Genomic DNA, 13,751 nt, shown 5'->3' on the forward strand with positions numbered 1-13,751 from the left:
TTGTGGGTCCAATCACACCTGGATTCATATGTGTGTTCCCGGCAGTCGGAGCAGCTCTTGTTTTTTTTATATAGCACGAACTAGACCCGAACCGAATCAGGTATCAGAGCGCTTTACATAGCACCAGTTACGTTACATGAGGACAGAGACACATTCATTTTAGGCACGGGGAGATTAAGTGATTTGCCCAGAATCACAGGATGTTTGGCGTCGTTACTGAGACTCGAACGCAGTTCCTCCAGGTCCGAGGTCGAGCGCCCTAGCCGTTAGGCCAACTCCTCTCCCTGTTGTTGTGCTTGACGTGAAAACAGAGTAGACACCAACGGTGAGGGTTAGTCACCAACATGAGTCGTTGGCATTCCTCACAGGCTTTGAAACGGACATCCATATTGGCACCGTCCGGAGTCAGACAATCCAAGTGAAATGGTCAGAAGTCAATGTACTATGATTTTGGTAGAAAAATGAGTAAGCTTACACTCATACGGGACCAGCGCTTGTGTTGTGAAAAAAGAGTTCCTGAGGTGTGCACGCAGAGGTGACGTCTGAGTACTCAGACAACGTCATCACGGCACACACAACACCAACAACACATGCTGAGCCGCAGGCCATGCCTACCGACACACAAGTGTAGTGCTCAGCGATAATTGCCATATCCAGGATGACACTTGGGGATATTCAAAGGTGAGTAATTTGATACTGACCTGTAAATTTCATATGCTAACAGCATGCACAATGTCGCACATGGCACACACATGACGTGGTCACACAGGGTCATGCTATGCGGCTATTACACCTCTGTGACAGTGGGCATGTTGCTGTCATCATGTGGCAGTTCCCTGTACTGAATGGTGTGCCATTCCATTGTTGATGTGCATCACAATATGTAGCAGACTTTACTCCGGTGTGAAGTGTGGAATGCATGTGATGCACATGTGCAATATGGTTGATGACATGTCTCGCCAGCTCTTCACACATCAACTGAGTCACAAGGTCACAGTCCCTGTGCTTCTTCTATGTCTACCACACCTGGGGCATGATGATGTATGGATGCCATGCTGATGTATGCATCCACATCCTCGACATGAGTGTAGACTACATTCCTGCTATGTGATTTCCTGGAGTCACTCTCCCAATGGTGACATGGGGTAGGACAGGGACGCAGCCTACACAATCGTTCACTTGAGCATGTCTGACGCACTCTACCCCAATGGTACGTGCGTGTGTATGCCTCGTTTCCCTATTGCATTTCAGCCATACGCGAGCCAAGCGTACCCCAATGGTACGTGCGTGTGTACGCCTTGTTTCCCTATTGCGTTTCAGCCATACGCGAGCCAAGCGTACCCCAATGGTACGTGCGTGTGTAGGCCTCGCTTCCCTATTGCATTTCAGCCATACACGAGCCAAGCGTACCCCAATGGTACGTGCGTGTGTACGCCTCATTTCCCTATTGCATTTCAGCCATACGCGAGCCAAGCGTACCCCAATGGTACGTGCGTGTGTACGCCTCGTTACACTATTGAATGTGTTGCATACGCAACTGCAATGTCACCGTACTTGTGGTGGTATTTGAATAAATACATAGGCAACATCTAGGGGAACAGTGTACTGATCAAAATGCAACCAGGTTGTCATGGATACAGAGTTTGTTGAGCCTCCTACAGGTGTTCTAGAAAATTCAGTTGGGCAAAAGTATACAATGTTGCAAATGTTGTTGTTCAGCTCAGGCTCAGTTTTCAAACCATGCATATGTGTGTAATGGCCTTATGTGTGATGTGATTGGATGGAACATAGGATGCTAACTATGGTGGCCTATCACACACTACTCCTTGGACTCACAGACCCTCTGCAGCACAGATAAAAGGCAGCATGTGGCTGTGGGAGGGCACTTGCCTGCACAACATTGGTGTGGTAACCACAGCTCTTGTCTCTGAATCCTCTGGACCCTGATTAGCTGAGCATGGAGAGGGCACCTGCATTCACTGATGTTGAGAACAAGGCCCTGCTGGATGCCCTCCTGCCAAACTACAGCAAGCTGTATGGGAGACCAGGGGATCAGGTGAGTGATGTGTGCAATACCTTGGAGTGTGCAACTGTTGTGTATGTGACATTTCAGCCACTGTGTATGTATAGTGTATAGATGCAATGTTGTTAGGAGTGAGTGCCAGGGTGTACAGTGTTGTTTCTAGAGGGTTCTTTGTTGTAGTGGGGTGTGTGACAGCGTGTCACGTGCTGCAGTGCACCCAGATGTAGCATACATTGCTCTGTGAGTGCCATGCTCTAAGAGTGTTATAGCACCCGTCATGTCATCTGTAGCCTTTCAATGGCATGTAATGCAGTAGTGTTTGCTCACAGGCCACATACTCCTGGACAATGATGCTAATGTGTGGAGCCTACGATGCCCTGTTGTCATCAAGCTGTTTTGTGCACATATGTGTGTGTTTGGAACATGGACCAGGTGTACTGATGGTCTTTTACTTTACATTTGTCACAGGTATCTGCCTATGAGAAGGGTGAAATCTGGGTGGACATCGCCAGGGCTGTCAGGAGTGAGGGGGGGCCTCGCAGAAGGCTCAGAAACATCAAGAAGAGGTGGCAGGACATCCGGTGCTGGACCCGCCGCATCGTCAGAGTACAGCTAAAGCTGGAAGCTCCACGCCGGCATGGCGGCACCCCCACCTCACCCCCCACATGCTCCGGGTCCTGGAAGTGGTGTTCCCAGACCTCCATTGGCAGTTGCAGGAGGGACAGCAGCAAGAAGGGGGTAGGTACATGTCTGTTTGTTGTCATGTGTGTCACATGCTCCCTGCAGTGCTTCAAGGCATGGTAACACTCCCATTGTTTGAGTGGTATGGTCAGACTGGCACTCAATGCATTGGCATTATAATGTCCCAGTTTCTGCAGCTGCTACTTTACATGCCTTGCCCTACTCCACATTATCCCTGCGCTTTGGCTGAAGTTTGTTTTTCACATGTACTCCTATGGTGCAATGTCTCAGTATGCATATTCCTTTGCACATCTTCATGTTGGAGGGGGGTTTGTGACACCTGTTGGTACATTACATGTAGCACGACATGTGCACTGCGTCTGCCATTCCTAATACTTTGGCACGGATCCTGAGTGTCAACATGTGTTTTCTGCACGAGTCAGCCTCAGTGGCCTTTCTCTATGGTACTTTTTCAAATTGTCATGTGTTGGCTACAGGTGCACAATGTTCATGTCCAACATTTAGGGCTTATGCATACTCACACTTGGAAGTGCGTGTGTGCATATTCGCCAATTAAGTAAAATGTTGTTTCTAACTAATAATGGTTTTCAGCCGCACAATGAGGCCTTGGGTGTCAACAGCTGTGATGCCAGTGTGAGGTGTTGTTACAGTTGGTTCAGGTCCAAGGATGGCATCCCATTTCAGTTCAGGAAGGACTTTTCCCATGTGGCACAAGGTCTAAGCAAATCAAACATGTCCAGGTCTGGGTTTGGGTGGCAGGGTGGGTAAATGAGCATGTGATGCATCATCAACTATCCTGTTGTCAGGCAGTGGATCATCATTGTGTCTCTCATACAAGTTTTTGCCTTGCCTGTTGCTTGTCTCCTACTATACATTGAGCGTTGTGTCTCTCACAATTGGCCAAAACTAGACTTATCATTGTGCAGAGTTCTGTGTCATGTGACTCATGATGCATGCCATGTTTAGAAATGAGCAAAAATTATTTGTAGGTGATATGTGTGATGTGTACAGGTGACTGATATGTTTTTATTCTTCTCCTTGCCCAAAGCATCATCATCTGAATCAGGAGGAGACACAGGCGCGGACCAGGCAGAGGGACCCAGCGACAGTGCCACCTGCTTTGAGGTGTCACAAGGAGGCAGTGGCACGGAGGGTGAAGAGAGTCTGCAGGCCGGACGACATGTGACTGACACATCTTACCATGCCGACGACTCCGAGTCAGACTCTCAGGAGGAGGGGGAATATGCAGCAATGGTCACTTCTTCATCTTTGTCTGGCTGCCCCCCCTCCAGTTTATGACAAAAAATAACCTAGGCAACTATACTAAAACAATGTAATAGACATCTGGACAAATGGCTACAAAATATTAAGAAAATATATGTTTTATTATAAGTTCCATAAGGACACAACATGTAACATAATTAAAAAGAAAACAATGAACATGTATACAATTATATATCACATAAAATTAATTAAAGAATTCATACATTTGTAACAATTATTATAAACATATATTGAACAAATTAAAAGACTAAAAGTGGCAAATAAGGGTCTCTACGCGCGTTTCGGCGAACCAGCGCCTTCTTCTGGAGTAGCCACACAAATTAAGTAAGGTAAGACGTTTGCAAAACAACTCGTCAGACGTGTAATTGATGTCCAAAATAATAGGTTCAAGGTAAACAGAGTATTCTGAATTCTTATTTGATATATCTTGTCGTGGTATATCCCGCCAACCGGATGTAAATCTTGAGTAAATCTAATTCAGTTTTAAGTTTCTCCGAATTCTCAGTGGTTTCATGAATCGTTGATATACGATGAATAATTTAAAAGATCTCCCTGCCCGAAATATTCGGCAGAGCTCTATGTAGAGGGATTAAAAGATACTCCCTTAGGATTTTTTTGAGGAGATGTCCCAGGTATTGGTGATTTGTTTAAAAGATCTCCCTGCCCGAATAGTTCGGCAGAGCTCTTTGCATAAAAAATCAGTAGTAGCCCAGTCTGAACTTCCACAGCTGGGCTCTAAAGAATCCGGTGGCGGGAGGAAGGACGAAGGATGGCGGCCCGACAGCGACGAGTGGTGTGTTAAAGTGCGGGTTTGCTTGGTGCAAGCAAACCCGCACTTTAACACACCACTCGTCGCTGTCGGGCCGCCATCCTTCGTCCTTCCTCCCGCCACCGGATTCTTTAGAGCCCAGCTGTGGAAGTTCAGACTGGGCTACTACTGATTTTTTATGCAAAGAGCTCTGCCGAACTATTCGGGCAGGGAGATCTTTTAAACAAATCACCAATACCTGGGACATCTCCTCAAAAAAATCCTAAGGGAGTATCTTTTAATCCCTCTACATAGAGCTCTGCCGAATATTTCGGGCAGGGAGATCTTTTAAATTATTCATCGTATATCAACGATTCATGAAACCACTGAGAATTCGGAGAAACTTAAAACTGAATTAGATTTACTCAAGATTTACATCCGGTTGGCGGGATATACCACGACAAGATATATCAAATAAGAATTCAGAATACTCTGTTTACCTTGAACCTATTATTTTGGACATCAATTACACGTCTGACGAGTTGTTTTGCAAACGTCTTACCTTACTTAATTTGTGTGGCTACTCCAGAAGAAGGCGCTGGTTCGCCGAAACGCGCGTAGAGACCCTTATTTGCCACTTTTAGTCTTTTAATTTGTTCAATATATGTTTATAATAATTGTTACAAATGTATGAATTCTTTAATTAATTTTATGTGATATATAATTGTATACATGTTCATTGTTTTCTTTTTAATTATGTTACATGTTGTGTCCTTATGGAACTTATAATAAAACATATATTTTCTTAATATTTTGTAGCCATTTGTCCAGATGTCTATTACATTGTTTTAGTATAGTTGCCTAGGTTATTTTTTGTCATAAACCTTTATTCCCTGGCCTTGGAACTATGGTATCCGCACCTTCAGGGGGTCCTTGTTAAATACACGCGATGCCCCCCCTCCAGTACCATCTCCACCCTCCCAGTCGTTAGTGTCCCTAGGGTCCGTGCTAGCCCACGTGTCTCCTTTGTTCCCGGCACCGCAGCCCCTGCCCCTGTGTCCCCTGCTGCCCTCAGTGCTGAGACTGTGGACCTACTCCGGCAGATAGCTGTAGGTCAGACATCCATGCTGACTGTCCTCCATGGACATACACAACTGATTACACAGTTGGTGGCATTCATGGAGGGCATGTCATCGGCCATGTCTGGTCTACGTTGAAGTGTGGCTGCCATAGAGTCAACACTGACGGCAGCTCTGTATACCCAGCAGCAGCTGTCCCCCCCATCCTTCAGACCCATCCACCTCTGCCTCTCACATACCTACACAGCATACACGCACATGCCACAGTTCAGACATACCCAGCACACACACACAGCATAAGAAGCTCAAAGCTCCACGCACCCAATCTCAAGGGGATGTAGGCACACCCACAGGGAGAGGGGAGACACCTCACACACGCATCCACACACCCAGGGGAACAGACTCACAGCTAAGCATGGGCGTAAAATCCGCTCCGATCGCGGATTTTTGGGATTTTTGGCAAATTCGCAATCCGCGAACTCTCGCGAATTTGTCGAAAATCCGTGAATCCGCTCGCGGCGGATTTTTTGCTTGGTTGCGGCGCGCGGCGTGGTGCACGGCGTTCACTTTCCGTCATTTAGCGTTTGCCGAGTTGTTTTTCTTTGCGAGTGCCGCTCAATTTTGGATCTTGCTGCGTGATCCCGCGGGAGTTTGGCGCCCGCGAATACGTAATCGCGGCTTGCCACCTTGCACAGCACACCTCGCGAGAGTTCGCAATTGCGAACACGTAGTTGCGGCGGAAAGGAACAATCTCGCACTCGCGAAATAGAGATTTTGCAATTCTGCACAAGAAAATCACCAGCAAACAGGATAAACCTTCAGAAAATTATGATTTTTATCAGAATCACTGCTCAGGTTGACATTTGCATGGCCTTTTTTTTTGCAAGGAGTCCATTTTTGGGGGGGGGGAAGGAAGTGCCCCACAGTCTCCAACTTCCTGTTCCTGTCCAGCAGGCTCCTCCCAGTGCTTTGTCCATCTCCTGGTCACTTTCATTTGGATCTGGAGCTGGAAGGATTACTTTTTGTGGGTGCTGCTGGATATTTGGATTTGAGGCCTTTTTGACTGTCTTTGGATCACTTTTGGATTAGAAATCAACTTTCACAAGTAAGTTTGTTTGGGGCATTACAGTTGCTGCAAGTACAATTTTGGAACTTTTTCAGAACATTAAATAAATTATATTGTGGGTAGCCACAGTATCCAGTAGGACCAGGGTTGGTTAGGGGTGCATGATACAACTGTTTTGTTGAATTTAAACACCATTGAGGCCATGGATGGGCTGGGATTGTGCTGATTTTATTCTTTTTTGTCATTTTTTGGGGGCTGCTGGTGTGGCCTTTTGCCCAGGGGTGGTGGTGCATGGACTGAGTGTGCCTGTGGTGTGGTCTCACTCTCTTTAATGTAAACATCATGGATGGCATTGGATTGTGGTGATTTCTGACTGTTTTTCTGTTTTTTGGGGGTGTACTGTTGATGTGGACTGGCCATGTGGGTGGTGGTGGTGGCCATCTTGAGTGCTGCTGGCTGGTACAGGCAACATGTGCTTGGGGTGTAAGGGGCCATTTTGAGGAGAGGCAGTGTCTGAGGCCTGCACTTATTTTGCCTACTTTTCATCCATTATGCCCAGGGGTAGTGAGTGTTGCATGGGCCTAGTGTTTCTGAGGGGTGTCTTCTTGAATTTAAACACCATTGAGGCCATGGATGGGCTGGGATTGTGCTGATTTTATTGTTTTTTGTCGTTTTTTGGGGGCTGCTGGTGTGGCCTTTTGCCCAGGGGTGGTGGTGCATGGACTGAGTGTGCCTGTGGTGTGGTCTCACTCTCTTTAATGTAAACATCATGGATGGCATTGGATTGTGGTGATTTCTGGCTGTTTTTCAGTTTTTTGGGGGTGTACTGTTGATGTGGACTGGCCATGTGGGTGGTGGTGGTGGCCATCTTGAGTGCTGCTGGCTGGTACAGGCAACATGTGCTTGGGGTGTAAGGGGCCATTTTGAGCAGAGGCAGTGTCTGAGGCCTGCACTTATTTTGCCTACTTTTCATCCATTATGCCCAGGGGTAGTGAGTGTTGCATGGGCCTAGTGTTTCTGAGGGGTGTCTTCTTGAATTTAAACACCATTGAGGCCATGGATGGGCTGGGATTGTGCTGATTTTATTGTTTTTTGTCGTTTTTTTGGGGCTGCTGGTGGGGCCCTTTGCCCAGGGGTAGTGGTGCATGGACTGAGTGTGCCTGTAGTGTGGTCTCACTCTCTTTAATGTAAACATCCTGGATGGCATTGGATTGTGGTGATTTTTGGCTGTTTTTCTGTGTTTTTAGGGGTGTACTGTTGATGTGGACTGGCCATGTGGGTGGTGGTGGTGGCCATCTTGAGTGCTGGCTGGTACAGGCAACATGTGCTTGGGGTGTAAGGGGCCATTTTGAGGAGAGGCAGTGTCTGAGGCCTGCACTTATTTTGCCTACTTTTCATCCATTATGCCCAGGGGTAGTGAGTGTTGCATGGGCCTAGTGTTTCTGAGGGGTGTCTTCTTGAATTTAAACACCATTGAGGCCATGGATGGGCTGGGATTGTGCTGATTTTATTGTTTTTTGTCGTTTTTTTGGGGCTGCTGGTGGGGCCCTTTGCCCAGGGGTAGTGGTGCATGGACTGAGTGTGCCTGTAGTGTGGTCTCACTCTCTTTAATGTAAACATCATGGATGGCATTGGATTGTGGTGATTTCTGGCTGTTTTTCTGTGTTTTTTGGGGTGTACTGTTGATGTGGACTGGCCATGTGGGTGGTGGTGGTGGCCATCTTGAGTGCTGCTGACTGGTACAGGCAACATGTGCTTGGGGTGTAAGGGGCCATTTTGAGGAGAGGCAGTGTCTGAGGCCTGCACTTATTTTGCCTACTTTTCATCCATTATGCCCAGGGGTAGTGAGTGTTGCATACTTGCATGTCCCTAGTCTTTCTGTGGGGTGTCTTCAATGTAAACATCATGGATGGCATGGGATTGTGCTAATTTTTCTGTGTTTTGTCGATTTTTTGGGGTGTATAACTGAACTGATGTTCCTCTGTCTTCCATTGCTTTTAGGTGCACAAGACTCAAGAGAACCACCAGTGCCAGGAAGAAGTCCTGCAGCGGTGTGTGTGTGCAGCATAACGTCACGCGACGTCACGTCTGGACACAGACAACTCTGCAACTCGTGCAACTGCTGCCTGCTGTTCTGACCTGCTCTGAAGAAGATGGCCCCAAAAAAAGTAACCCGTAGCTCCTCTAGCAAGAAAGGTGCCAGTAAGGAGCAGAAGAAGCAAGTTACCAAGGAGACTGGTGTGCCGCCCGCCCCTTTTTTTGGTGGTAAAAAAAAAAGTATGCCTGCAGCAGCAGCGGGATCTGCTGGGGACCAAGATGGCAGCAGCACCCCCGCTCCATTGGGCTCAGTGCCACCACCACCACCACGCCAACTTAAGTCCAAGCCCTTGAGTGCTGCAGAGGCAGCCAGTATAGTTGTTCAATCACCATCGACCAGTGATGTTGGCTCATCGCAAGAAAGCAGCAGCAATGTCCCTCAATCAACACAGGTTGTTGTAGCTCATCTGACGAGTGTTGAACAACCACAGCCGCAACAACAATCCCATGTGCAAGTACAAGCCCAAGTACATGTGGAAGGAGAGGCAGCGCAAGGAGATGCGCAAGCAGAGGTGCATGGAGGGTCACAAGTGCCCACAATAGTTGTCCCTCCCGAAGTAGGGGCACATCAGGAAATCGACAATCAAGGCGAGGTATCATTTGAGGAAGCCACTCCTCCTGATGATCCTTCATTGTCTTCCACACCCCTAGCAAGGAAGAGATCAAGGGTGGTGTCTACATCTTCTTCAAGCACACCTCCTTCTGATGATACGGATCAAACTTGGGAACCAGCACCAGTGCCGTCTGAGAGTGAGGCACACCATGATCCGACAAAGGTAGTTAAGCGTAAAAGTAAGCTCGTCCAAAGTCTCAGAGTTATGGAGTGTGATGAGGCTCAACAAGAAGTGGCGGATACTGCTGCTGATGAAGACTCTGCCAACGACGACCCAGTCATCATAAAGGTCACTGCAGCCCCAGCGGGCATGCAGCAAACAGACATTTTGACCCTAGCCCGAAGAGCTGCTGAGCGTGATGATGATGATGTTGTCGATGAGGAGGCAGTGGAAACACCACAATCATTGGAGTTAAGTAGTACACCAACTCGTCCCGCTTCCATATTTCTTTCTGGCAAGAAGAGACCTCCATCCACCTCGACCTTAATTAGTGGCGGTGAAAGTGCACAACGTACAAAAGTTGGGCAATCCAGATCCTCCACTTCATCTGGCATTAGCTTCATGACCACCACCACCAGTATCGCCGCCTCCTCCAGGTCCCACAGACACTTCAAGTCCCCAGTTTGGGACTTCTTTACTGTTTGTCAAAAAAATCCAAAGTTTGCCATTTGTACCCTTTGTAAGCTTGCAGTTAGTCGTGGTAAGCCAGGTACCAACTATGGTACCGGAGGCCAGAGAGGTCATCTTAGGAGACAGCACACTGTCCAATGGTTTGCGCACCTAGATGCGATCAAGAAAGGCCGAATTCAAGGAAACGTTGATGTTGCATCTGATGATGACGAGGAGGAAGAAGACGTGTCAAACACTTCCCTTACACCCAGTACCCCTGTCAGCAGCACACCCAATGTGAGGCACACTAAGAGTGTTGGAGCGAGTGAGACACCAACGCACAAAAGTTCACCAGCGAGCAAAATTGGGTCAACGAAGTCATTATCAGCCCGTAAATGCTTGGTCCAGGGCAACATTAGAACAATGCTTACTTCAGACGTGCCATATGAACGCAACCACCCACTGACGCGTCTGTATAACACTAAGCTGGCTAAAATGCTAGCTGTGGACCTTCTCCCTTTTTCTTTTGTAGAAGCGGTAGGTTTTCTAGAATTAGTGGCAACGCTCTGCCCTAAATGGAAGGTTCCTAGCCGGTTCTATTTTGCCAGAGTTGCGGTCCCAGCACTACATGAAGATGTGCTGGAGGCGATTGGGGCAGCTTTGCAGAAGAGTGCTGTTCACACAATACATCTGACAACAGACATGTGGACCAGTGGCGCAGGCGCTGATTACATGTGCATCACTGCACACTGGGTCTCTTTTTCAGGTGTTAAAGCAAAGCTAAACACAGGTGTTGACCCGGACAAAGTTTTCAAAGCTGCTCGGAAACATGCAACACTAGCCATGTTTGGCTTGGAGAAAAGTCACACATCCCAAAACATTTTGGACGAGTTTGACAAAAAGGTCTTGAAAATGCTATCTCCAATAAAACGCAAGATTGGTTATGTTTCCACGGATAATGGCGCCAATATAGTTAAGGCCATGTCGCTGGGTGACTATGTTAGAGTGCCGTGTTTGGCGCACTGTATCAACCTGGTAGTTCAAAAATTCTTGAGTGATAGAGACAGTGCAGCGTTCGCGGTAATGGCCACCTGCCGCAAAATGTGCAACCATTTCAGCCATTCTTTTAAGGCACGGAAGCATCTGAGGAGGCTGCTACTTCAAAGTCGAATACCAGTGAAAGCACTCATCCAGGAGGTGGCAACACGTTGGAACTCAACCTTCTACATGCTTGAGCGTCTGTATGAGCAGTATACGGTACTCGATCACTATTTCTTAACAGAGGGTACAACTCAGAAGGAGGACCTGCGGATGGCTGCGGCGCAATGGGACATAGTTAAAAGCCTGACAGACATGCTTCGTCCTTTTGAGTTCTTCACGCGTGCAGTCAGCCAGGAGGACTGTAATTTGGGAAAAGCTATCCCATTGTTGTGCATGCTGGAGCACCAACTGATGGCGGTGTCTTCTGAGTTTCAAAAAGATGTAAAAAAAAAAAGACCATTTTATTTTGTCTGAGAAATTATTAGAGCGCCTACGTGGTGATGAACGTCTTCAAAAGATCAAGTCAGATCAGCATTACATTTGTGCTACTATTCTGGATCCACGCTACAAAAAGGCGCTGGCAGGCGAAGCATTCTTTCCTTTTGCTGATGCAGATGTTCAAAAGTACAAACATTGGTTAGCCTGGTCAGCCAAGAGGTTTGAAAAAGAACGGCAGGTTATTGAAGGAGAAGACAGTACATCAGCATCAGCAGGCTATCCCCAGTCACAAGAATCCACTTCTGCACCTGTGGCTGGGGCACAAGTGACCTCTCAGCCGTTAAAGACACCGGCAACTGGATCATTTGCACCACACACAACACTAACAGTGGCTGCTGAGGAGGATTGGCTAAGTTTGCTTGGGTATGGTTCTCGAAAAAATGTCAAAGGCACAGCAAAAAGTAAGCAAAGTGGAGGAACCGTTGATGACCTTGAGTCGATGGTGCAGGACTATATGAATGACTCAACAGAGGTCTTTCTTAATGATGAGCCATTGCAGTATTGGCATGGCAAAAAACAATTGTGGCCACAGCTCTCCAACCTGGCTATAAACTATTTGTCTTGCCCACTCGCAAGTGTGTCTTCTGAACGTGTTTTCAGTGCTGCTGGTGGCATTGTAACTCCCAAACGGAGCCGCCTCTCGCCCAAAAATGTGGAGCGGCTGACAATGATCAAGATGAATCAGCACCTCATACCACCAGATTACAAAGTACGAGAAAGCACGCCGCATGAAGACGAGGAGGACGGCAACGTAGATGAGGGGATTTGTTCTCTGTTCGGTGGCACTGACCTCATCCTGCCTGAATTCGCAGAGTATGATGACGAAATCTTCTTCTTATTCCCTGACACCGAGCCCTGAAAATGAGACAATGAATAAAGAACTTTCTTTTTCGTCCTTATTCACTTTTATTCCTGTGTGTCTCTCTTTCTTTGTTTTGCACAGTTAATTTAATTCAAACTTTAATCACCTAATCCCAAAAACAAGACCATCAGCAGAACTGTCTTCACTTGTTTGCTTATTGATTTGAAGGTGCCGCAGTCTACATTCCTCAGGTTCACAAGTTCTGAAGAACATGCTCCTCTATCCTCCTCCTCCAGACTGCGATTTCCCTCAAAGCAGAGTGCTGGATTACGCCCAATGAAGAAAGACTCAGCACTTGTGGGGGTGTTGTACTTCTTTGCGGGTGAGTTGACGGATTTGGGCCCATTGCTGTGAAGCTCTAATAATGGACAAAAGTGTTTTGGACCAAATATGAGGTGGAAATTTCTTGCCGTTTTTGCTGACTTGCTTGCCTTTGAGGTGCTCTTTGGCGGGGTTCCGGGTGTTTGTGGGTGATTTTTGGTGTCTGGGAGCACTGCTGCGACAGTCTAATCTTGATTGCATTTTCTTTTCAGGAAATCCGTGGTGGAAAACAGGAGTTATGATGATTGATGATGACCTAGCTGCACAGCGCCGCGTTTGGACCGAAGGCCGAGAGATATTGTAAGTATGAGATTTAGCATTTTCGCTGTTTGGGGGTGTTGTCGGGTGGTTTTTTGCAGGTGGGTTGGCGGGTCTTGCCTGGGGCATTCCTGGGAAGGCCTAATACCGGATAGAAGTGTTTTGGACAAAATCCTTAAGGAACAGCCTTTTTTTTGCTATTTCTTCTGACATCTTGTTCAATGTAGCGTTTTGGGGGGCTTCCTGCTGTTCGTGGGTGGGTTGCGGCCGGGGTCTCTGTCGAAGCACTGCTGCGACAGTCTAATCTTGATTGCATTTGCTTTTCAGGAAATCCGTGGTGGAAAACAGGAGTTATGATGATTGATGATGACCTAGCTGCACAGCGCCGCGTTTGGACCGAAGTCCGAGAGATATTGTAAGTATGAGATTTAGCTTTTTCGCTGTTTGGGGGTGTTGTCGGGTGGTTTTTTGCAGGTGGGTTGGCGGGTCTTGCCTGGGGCATTCCTGGGAAGGCCTAATACCGGATAGAAGTGTTTTGGACAAAATCCA

This window comes from Lissotriton helveticus, chromosome 4_1, assembly GCF_964261635.1.
Source record: "Lissotriton helveticus chromosome 4_1, aLisHel1.1, whole genome shotgun sequence".
Taxonomy (NCBI): Eukaryota; Metazoa; Chordata; class Amphibia; order Caudata; family Salamandridae; genus Lissotriton; species Lissotriton helveticus.